Source organism: Myotis davidii, unplaced genomic scaffold, assembly GCF_000327345.1.
Source record: "Myotis davidii unplaced genomic scaffold, ASM32734v1 scaffold14, whole genome shotgun sequence".
In the NCBI taxonomy this organism is placed as follows: Eukaryota; Metazoa; Chordata; class Mammalia; order Chiroptera; family Vespertilionidae; genus Myotis; species Myotis davidii.
In genome coordinates, this window is record NW_006287372.1 from 1160518 (window position 1) to 1170275 (window position 9758).

Below are 9758 nucleotides of genomic sequence, written 5' to 3' on the forward strand. Positions count from 1 at the left end.
CATAAATTGGTTTCCCCTTGGGTTCAAAGCAGGTGAGCTTTGAGCAGAATGGGGTACCAGGGACACTTCCAGGTGATGGAAACGATATGCATCTTTTCTTGAGTGGGCGTTACATGGATCTGCATCATCATCAAGGCTCATCAAGCTGAACATCCAAGATCCGTGCATTTATTGTGTAAAAATTATCACTCAGTTTAAAAAAATCGAACAGAGTAAATATGTTCTATTTTTATACAAATTATACAGAACCCGGGTCATGATTTCAAGGCTTAGGAACAGAGGTCAAACAATAATTTCCCTGGACTCTTAGCAGGGAAGGGCGACTTTATTAAAACACATAAAGTGCACGGATAATGCCGACGCCGTGCACTTGTCCCGGTGAGCGTCACCTCCAGAGGCTGCAGGTGCCCGTTGCTCAGGAGACTGCCTGCCGAGCTCTCCTTCACAAGGCAAACCTGGAGCTCCAGTGCCACTTCGCCCGGTGGTCTGTGCCGGGAGACTGGCTTGATTTTGCTGTTCAGGATTCATTACTTTTTCAAGTAGGCCCAACATAAATAGTCCAAGTAGAGTGCTGCACCAAAATATATATATATTGCTATATAAAAGCGTTGCCCCCTTCATTCAGCATTTGAATTAGAACAAGAAGAAAACAAGAGCTTAGCTTATTTCTGGAAGAATCCACAGGGACGTGGAGAAATTTATTCCGTTTTTCTGGTCCTGGCACGTGGTTTGCCAGGCAGGCAGGAGCCCCAGAACTGCCAGAAACAGCTCCCAACAGCGACCAGGGAGGCGCATTATACCTTGAATACCATTGCTCCTGGCGTTGGAAAGCCTCCCAAATGCGGCCAGCGGGGGACATTAAGTCTCCAATAACCACCATGCCTCTCCATTTAGAGGATAAATCAGTGTTTAAAAGAAACCTGTCCACACAAGTGCACCGTGATTTAAATTCAGTCAAATTAAGTGGAGTGTGATTGGGTGGGTTTTTTCTTGTTGGCAGTTTGCACAAAATAGCAGCTGTGGTGTAAGCGGCTAAATGCACTTTCTGGAGACATCATGCATGCAAGAACTGTTCACTGTTCTGGCCACCAGCTCCCCTCAGGGTTTTTAATTCCACAGTACTTGCTGATTTGCACAGAAAATGTTATGCAGGTTGGTTATATTGAATAAAAGACTCATTTGCATATAATTATTGATCTTTTGTTGCTCAATCTGAGCTAAATGCAAAGATTTTCCAGGAATTTGCTGCTTAAATCTATGTGTTTCTTTTGTGCATGTAATGTTCATAACAATGCCTTCTATTTCCACGGACCATTTCTTCTGAGAAGCTCCAACTCACTAATATGTGATCAGTACCATTTTATCTTTTCAAAGGAATGGTGATCTGTAATGAGGGTGTGAAAAGCATATTGAAATAATCTGAACTCAGTGAGGATGCACTCAGAGCCCTTTGCTGGGGGAGTGCTGGCCACTTCAATAAGCCTGCAGCTCAGGTGACCTAGGAACCCTAAGCAGGAGCAGAGCAGACGGACCGCACCCTGGTGCCAGACACCTCATCTAACTGCCCATCCACGGACTCCTGGCATGGACTCCACTCACTGGCCACACCACCGAGGTGCACTTTGTTGAAAAAACTAAACACAGGAGAAGCTGGAGACCCCATGTTTGCAGGTCTGGATGTTGTCCAGCGGGCGTGCCCGAGGATAGACGTGCATGTGCAGCTCAAAACGCGCCCAGTTAAAAACCAGCTGGCTGAGGGGTGGCAGGGGTCACAAGCCTGGCAGAGATAAGGTTGATTTGTGACGTGGTGATGAAGGCACTGCATAGAGGCAGAATGCCCCAGAGAGGGTCCTGAATGGCCAGGGGACACTAGGGTGGGGTAGACAGCACAGGTTCGGGTCTGGTTAAAACTACTACTAGGCAATGTGCCAGATGCAAGCGGTAAGCGTAGCTAACTGGGCAGTTTGTCAGAACTGGCCGCATTCCTCAGTGATCTCTCTACTGGCTTTGAGCACCGATGGGCTTTGCCCAATGATGCTATTCGCTGTTTTCTGCCTCCTGTCTCTAGGCTCCACAGTCTCCTTCAAAAGTGGGGCCAGTGAAATTCCGAAGTTGCCAGGACATCTTTCTGAAGAGAAATGTGAAGGATGACCGAACACCCGGGCCTGCTCAGACAGCTGAGCTGCTGAGTTTGTGGATACTTTGCTATGATGCCTCCTTATTCTTAAGGCAAATACGCATAGCACCAAAGATTACAAGGGAAAGAAACAATTGCTATGCATTTGAAATGTACTGCAAAAATAATCTGATAAATGTATTTCTCTCTCATCTAAATTCTTTGGTTCTATGCAGATTCCCTGCATTAGAGAGGCAGCTGTTTTAGCCCTGCTTGGTAGTGTTCCAGCTAATTTCACTGGAAAAAGCAGTAATCCTCAAATTTCTGTAATCACAATTTCCTTCGGCACTCTCAAGCATGTATATTTATCCCCAAATGTTATATGTATATTCCAAGGATTTATAAATGTATAAATAAAATATAAAAACAAAATTAAAGTATGAGAGAAAATAAAAACTCTAAGTACAATAGTCTCTTTATTAATGGGAGCATTTGTCCTCACCAAAATAATACTATTTGTTAGTTATAAAGTAATATAAATGCTTTATTGTTTTAAAGGTATGGATCTATCTTGAGTGTAATCTGATATTTGATATATGACTGAAAAACATATCTCACAAATACAAATTGAATTGAAACAAGTTTTGCAAATACAATACTCATTTTACCCTCCAATAATTACACAAAATGTGTGTGTGTGTGTGAATCTGTAATAGCCTGTCTGTGAACAATGTGGCAACTATAACTCATTTTTTGGTATTTACCAGCGACTCCCAATCCACCCCGACACTTGCTGCACCTTCATGCAGGCTGGAGATAAATCTGTAGTCTAGACCTGTTGTGTAGTCTGCCCCTCCTCACATTTGAACAGGCAGGCTCACCTGTTAATTAATTCAGAACAGAATTTCCAGTTACCATACATGCTGCTTAAAAGTCCAAGGAAGCCCATGATGCCTTACTACTCCTTCTAAGTCCTTCATTTCAGAGAGGAGATCTGGGCATGCTGCAGCCTCTTAACTCCTAAAACTTTCGCCAATGTAGCAGGTTGTTGGAGCTTAATTACCATCAATCATAGATGGGAACTATGATAGTAGACGTAATTATTTCTTAATGGAGAATCTAAAGTGTTTTATACTTTCTGCTCACGGGATTCCATTACCTAATATCATTAATATAATGTACTGATGTGATGTTTAAGGCATTTTAAGATGATCAAAATGTCTATGACTCTGCTGTGACAAAGGCCAGGTAACAGAACCCAGGGGGCTCTCCTAAAGAAATGCTGTTCTTCTTCCCGATTAAATTTTAACTATTTTTGATGGTCTCTTCCTATTGGCATCAAGGAAAAGCATTTACCAAATTAGGAAAAATACATAAAATGCCAGAAGTTCATTTTATCTGTTGAAGAGCTGATCACATTAGCTGTGGTGAAGCTGAGAGCTGGCTCAATACAGGATACTCTAGTCATCTGCCATAATCCATCTGACTTTCATGAATATCGCAGAGGTGAGCTGATATGATACGGTAGGCTCTAACATAACTGCATTGCATTCTTCAAGTTTTAGTTGGAGGAGTCCATATCTGCAGTGTTCCATGGATTACTGTATTTCTTTAGGTTTACTGTCTTGACTTATAGGAAGGGTCATTGTAGGAGCTTCCACTTCATCTCTTCTCCCATTACTTACTAACATAGGGAACTACCCTCTTTCCACAGTTGAGAATTATACCAAATATATGTATACACACACACACACACACACACACACACACACACACACACACACACTAGAGGCTAGGTGCATGAAATTCATTCACGGAGGCATCCCCTCAGCCAAGCCTGCACCCTCTCTAATCCAGGCCCCCTTTGGAGGATGTCCAACTGCCAGGGATCTGGATCCCAGGGATCGGGCCTAAACTGGCAGTCAGACATTTCTCTCACAATCCTAGACCGCTGCCTCCTAATCGCTCACCTGCCTGCCTGCCTGATCACCCCTACTGCCCCCCCTGCCGGCCTGGTCATCCCTAACTTCCCCCTGCTCCCGGCCAGGTCACCCCAACTGCCCCTCCACCAGCCTGGTTGCCCCTCATGGCCTCTCTACCAGCCTGGTTGCTCCCACACAGTCTGTTTGTTCAATCGTTTGGTTGTCCCTCACTAACCCCCCTGCCTAACCACCCTGCTGGCCTGGCCATAGGCAGCCATCTTGTGAGGGTGTGAGGTTTAATTTGCATATTACCTCTTTATCATATAGGATATTTTCCAGTTTTATGTCAACTGAAGAGACAGTCATAGAATGGGTTATCTGTAAGATAACTTTGGTTTTTAGTTTTTTATTTATCTCCTTGTCTTCATCAGCTCCTACTTAGATCAAAGACTATAACAGTCCTCTGGGTCTTTATTAGTGTCAGCTTGGAACTTTTATCTAAGACATATAAATAATGTGGGTATTCTTCCTTCCTTGATGCATAGTTAGTTTATCAAATTATTGTAGATTCCTTTATGAAAAATTCAAATGATTACTTACTATGTATATTGCAGTGAAATCACAGGATCTTTCCTCTAGAGGAAGATGATCTAAAAATTGGGGTCTGGATTCCAGAACTTACTTGTATCTGGAAAATGGGTAAGGATGCAAGTAAGTATCATACCAGCCTTAATTATAGTATTATTATGTAAACTGATTAATATTCTGATTGATGAACACTCTATCTTTCCCCTAGAGACAACATGGTCTATCAGCTTTCACCCTAAATTGCTATAATTTCTATTCTTCCTCTCTTGTGGTTATTATATCCCTCTTGCTTCTGCAAGTAGTGCCACCCAGCCTCTGTCACTGTGGAATGTCAACTGAGAATCACAGTGGAGGAGAGAGAAAGAATGCCAATCTAGGCTCTTCAGAAAACTGGTCATGGACTAGCAGGGCCCACTCCCATGAGGTGCCCCAGAGAATGTGGAATGAAAGTACAGATATATATACTGTGCTGGATCCTGCTCTATGTGCCCTTGTCCTTCTACTGCATTTCTGTCTGCTTGCCTACTTAAATCTGGAGTTTAATCTAGCTTTCAGTTGGTAGCATGTGAGGTCTCTTCTTGCCAGCTTTCTTCCCACGGAAACTTGTGCATAGTATTTCAGTGTTCTTCCTGGGGTCAGAGCGCTGAGAACAGTGAACAACAGGCTGTGTTAAAGCAAAGAAAAATCATAGACACAGACATCAGTGTGGTGATACCAGAAGGGAAAGGGACATGGTGGAAAGAGGTGGGAGAGATAAGAGAGGGTGAATGGGGATATGTGGTGATGGGAGGAGACTTGACTTAGATTCGTGCACACACAATACAATACACAGATGATGTACCATAGACTTGTACACCTGAAACCTATATACTTTTATTAACCAACGTCACCCCAATAAATTCAATAAAAATAAATTTTTTAAAGTATCAAGATGATTGCTCCTGCCTCCATGCGTCCCATCCTCTTGCATGATCATGAATCTGCCTCCTGCATTTGTGTTCTTTTGGTTTGGGTAGTTACATTTGACTTGAGACACCAATGTGGGCCATTAGCTTAAATGGCCCCAGAAGAAATGAAGTAACTTGGAGTGACCAGAGCTAGCGATGGATGCCATGCCCAACCCTGCTCAGTGGCTGAGCCTGAGAGGTTGAGATAAACTGAGCCCCAGAACTGGGTTGATCCTCAGGTACACACCTAGGTGAGGGCTCTTCAAACTCCATGTAAGAGCCACAGTTGAGGTGGAAACTGTGCTCCCTGGAAGTTTCTACTTAGACCTTTGGGTAATTTTGTAAAGATGTGCACCATACATAGCCTTTCAGGTTTAGAAGAACACTTTTATGTGGCCTACCCCTTTACCCCCCACTAAACACATATTAGGGATCATGGTACAGACGATGGTCAGTTTGGGTTGGCAGAATTCCTGAATGGCCCCAAATTGGAACACAAGAAAAACAGACATTCATTGTAGAATTCTAAACATCTTAGGTATTATCACGGAATAGTTGATCCTCAGAATTATTCTGCTCTTCATATTTCATGTGTCATGATGTTCTAAGCCTCAGAATAAGCATAGTGTCCAATTTAATGCTTTCTCTCCTTCCAATTTTAAAGTATTATTGATTAAATTAGTATGTATCCTAAAACAATGTGTTTTTTTTCACAATGCTTTATGTAGAATATCCCTCCCCTAAAGGTATTCAATTAGATCTTGCCATGTTAATATTTATTTTTTTTCTTGTTTTATTATAAAACCATGGGTATATTAATTGTTTTTAAGCCAATTGTGGCTATCAGGAAAGAGGAATGTTTATTCTTGAATCTATTACAGAGAAATCAAGTAAATTTGACTAGGTAACAATTGAAAAAAATGACTTTAAAAACCTAAATAATGTGCAGATTAATAGAATTTTAAAAACATGATCAGATAAAATTTGTGTCATTAAATTAAAGCCAAAAGCCAAATATTCTGTTCTTTATTAAAAATACATCTCAGCTTTCTTTGATATGATTTTGAGATAGTGGTATGTAACATTATAGAAGAAATTATTTATAGTGAGTATATGAAAATAAATTTTGATTTTCTTGCCTATGGGTGCTTATAAGTAGAAATAAATTTTATGATCCTGCAACATATCTAGTTACCTGAATCATTTCATCAATGCAAGTTATACATTCCTATCTGTTGATAACTAAAAAAATGCATTATTACATTGTCACACAGAAATAAATGAGTTTGTTTTTAAAGAAAAATAAAATATTGACATCTATGACAATCAGTATTATATTAATTCTGCAAACTACATGATTTATCAATAAAGTCTGGTTTATACAAACTTTTCTACCTGTTTTTTTTTCCTGTAACATTTCCATTGCTTAACTATTTGCATCCAGATTAATGAGACAGGTGCAAATATGAACTGAAAGCCACACTTCTGTTTCATAGATGAATAATTCTACCAGACCTGAGGTCATCGGATGCACTTGCATTCCACTTCCCTTCACTGGATTCTTCAATTCCAATGGAGATATTTTCACCTGGTTAAGTCCCTTATCCCTATCAACTCCTCAAAGCACACTTAGATTTAAGCTCATTAAGAAATGAGCGTGAGACTTGGGACTTTAGGACCAAATGTGATTTCTGTCACATGGCAACTCTAAAGAAATTATCCTATTGAAATAAGTGAGTGATCTGTCTGGTGTTAATAAACACACTCATATTTTCCACAACTATTGGGCCTAACATGAGCCATAAAGTGCTAAGAATATTCCCGCGAGTCCTTGTTGTGGTTTGAAATAAATGTGACCTTTAAAACATTCACCATTGTTTGTCTACGGATGGGAAAAAGGGGTGAAGTAAATTAGAAAAACAAAAGACAAAGAATTCATTTCCAGTATCTTTTTTCCTATGTGACTTTCTTTTATTTGATTTGACAATCAAGTTATTTTAAAAATATGCTAATTACTCACCTACTAAAAAGACCCAGAGGCATTGTCCCTGTATTGCCACAGGAACTCTGTGTGTTTTATTAAACAGCATAAGGTGTCATAAATGGAAAGCTGTACATTTGCGTACATCCAGAGGAGTAATCCAATTTACTGATGTTCTCAGCTGGTGTTGACCAGTAGAACTTAACTTTCTAGGAGTGGAGCCACGGGAGGCGCTCAGCGGCTCCGGCTCAGCGGCCGGCATCGCCAGGGAGCGCGTTTCACTGTAGCCCACGCTCAGCAGCAAGTAAGTGGCAGCAGCTCTGGACCACTTGGCCTGTGCAGGACATCACCTTGGCGATGCCGCAGGGTCTCTGCGTGGCCCAGTGCCCGCCCTCCTACAGGGAAGGCCCTTTATAGCAGGAGTGGTGCTATGGCTGCAGTCCATAAACAACACCTAAGAAAACTCTTAGTGCCCGTTTTTCTGTTTCCTTCACAGAAATTCCCTGCATAAGCGTCGTCAATGCCAAGGTCTGACATGTGGCCACTGCACGGGATCAGGCTGCCCTCCTGTCTCCCAGGCCTGGGCAGTTCAGCAGTGGCCCCACAGCAGGAGGCTGGCCCTGGGCTGCCTTGGGCTGATCCTCTCTGAAGGGACAGGCCCTCTGCCATAAAGATGGGGGAGGAAGAGCACCTCACACTGGGCGGACTTTTGTGCTCTGCCTGCGGGGGTCCTCAGCTCACCCGTGAGGGTCCTCAGCTCACCCATGAGGCTCCAGGTGAGCCCCCACCATGAGGGGAGGGACATGGGTCACAGCCGCTGGGCTCTGACGGCCTGCCTGGGAGCCGAGGTTTCCTGGAAGTATCTGGACCAGGGGTGGGCAAACTTTTTGACTCGAGGGCCACAGTGGTTCTTAAACTGGACCGGAGGGCTGGAACAAAAGCATACATGGAGTGTTTGTGTGAACTAATATAAATTCAAAGTAAACATCATTACATAAAAGGGTACGGTCTTTTTTTTCAATAGTTTTATTCATTTCAAATGGGCCGGATCCGGCCCACGGGCCGTAGTTTGCCCACGGCTGGTTTAGACTAACAACCTCTGCAGCCTACAGGGCACTGACTTCTCATCCTATTCCATAATTCTCTACTTTATTGCTCCTTATTCTTTCCATTACCTTCCAAAGCAACCATGCACCAAATCTTTGTCTACGGCTTCGTTTTTAGAGGAACCAAAAAGTGTCCTCTGTGACTGCCTCTGTGTACCCACTTGGTGTCTAATTGATGCATCAGTTTAATTGCACCCTTGCCTCCACCAGGAAGCAGGTTCTATGGGGAAGATCACTGCAGGCTCTGTTTTGGTGCTAATTGCCTGGCCCAGAGCATCCCGACTTTGTTAAATCTATATATCCTATTAATAAAAGAGAAATATGTAAATAGGTTGTCCCTCCATTATGCTCACCAGCCAATAGGAGTGAGCATGCAAATTAACCCAACAAAGATGGCGGGTTAATTTGCATACACAGGCCCTGGGCAGAGAGCAGAGCAGGATAGCTGGTGTCTTTGGGGGATGTGGCTCCCTCAGTCGAGCCCCCTAAGCCGCCGGGCAGAGAGCAGTGCGGGAGAGGTGGTGGAGAGTGGAGCAGCTTGGGGAACTTGGCTCCACATGCCACCAGAGGGGAAGAACTAGTGGCTTGGAGGACTTGGCAGAGTGGGAGGCCCTGGGACAGAGACAGAGCAGGAAGGGAAAACCGAGAGCACTGGGAGCACCAGGAATTCTGGTAATAGTAGTTTTGGTGGCAGCCCTAGGACTGGAAGCATAAGTCCAGAGCACAGGGAGCACCAGGAATGCTGGGAATCATAGTTCTGGTGGCAGACAGATCTCCTAGACCAGGGGTGGGCAAACTTTTTGACTCGAGGGCCACAATGGGTTCTTAAACTGGACCGGAGGGCCGGAACAAAAGCATGGATAGAGTGTTTGTATGAACTAATACATGTTAACACTGCTGCTGGTGAAGGAGCGGAGGGGAGAGCAAGAGAACCCTCCACTCTTTCAGCTCTGTAGGCCGTATAGAACAGCCGAACGGGCTGGATCCGGCTCTTGGGCAGTAGTTTGCCCATGGCTGTCCTAGACACTAGAGCAAAGTGAGCCTGGAGCAAGTTACTGTTGTGGTGAGGGATGGAAGGAAAGCAAAGGTGGGGCTGCT